This window comes from Alligator sinensis, unplaced genomic scaffold (assembly GCF_000455745.1).
Source record: "Alligator sinensis unplaced genomic scaffold, ASM45574v1 scaffold550_1, whole genome shotgun sequence".
NCBI classification, from domain to species: domain Eukaryota; kingdom Metazoa; phylum Chordata; order Crocodylia; family Alligatoridae; genus Alligator; species Alligator sinensis.
In genome coordinates, this window is record NW_005841980.1 from 1,875,975 (window position 1) to 1,876,372 (window position 398).

A 398-nucleotide genomic window follows, 5' to 3' on the forward strand; every position below is an offset into this window, starting at 1 on the left:
TACTGCCATTCTGATCCTTCTTTCTCCTTCCTCCACTCTTCCCCCAGCAAGCTTGCTCCTCTATAGATTTCCTTCTTCCCCTGTTACGCCTGGAGGTGTGGAGCTGTTGGCCAAAACCCCTTATATGGCCGGTCCCTCTCTTCTCCAGGCCTCTTTATGCACTTGCAATGTAGCTGCAATAGCTCTTCTCTCCCTGCTCAGGTCCACGGGGAATAAACGAGGCTGGCAGCAGCTACCTGCTCCGAATCCAGACCACTGGGCCTCCGTGAGCACACGGACACCTGATCCCCATGGCATATACACACCGATGCAAGCCATTCACCACTGGAGGTCACTCTTGTGCCACAAAAAGCCACAACGGGGTCTACCTGCCCTTCGGTTTAGGCAGCTGGTCCTTT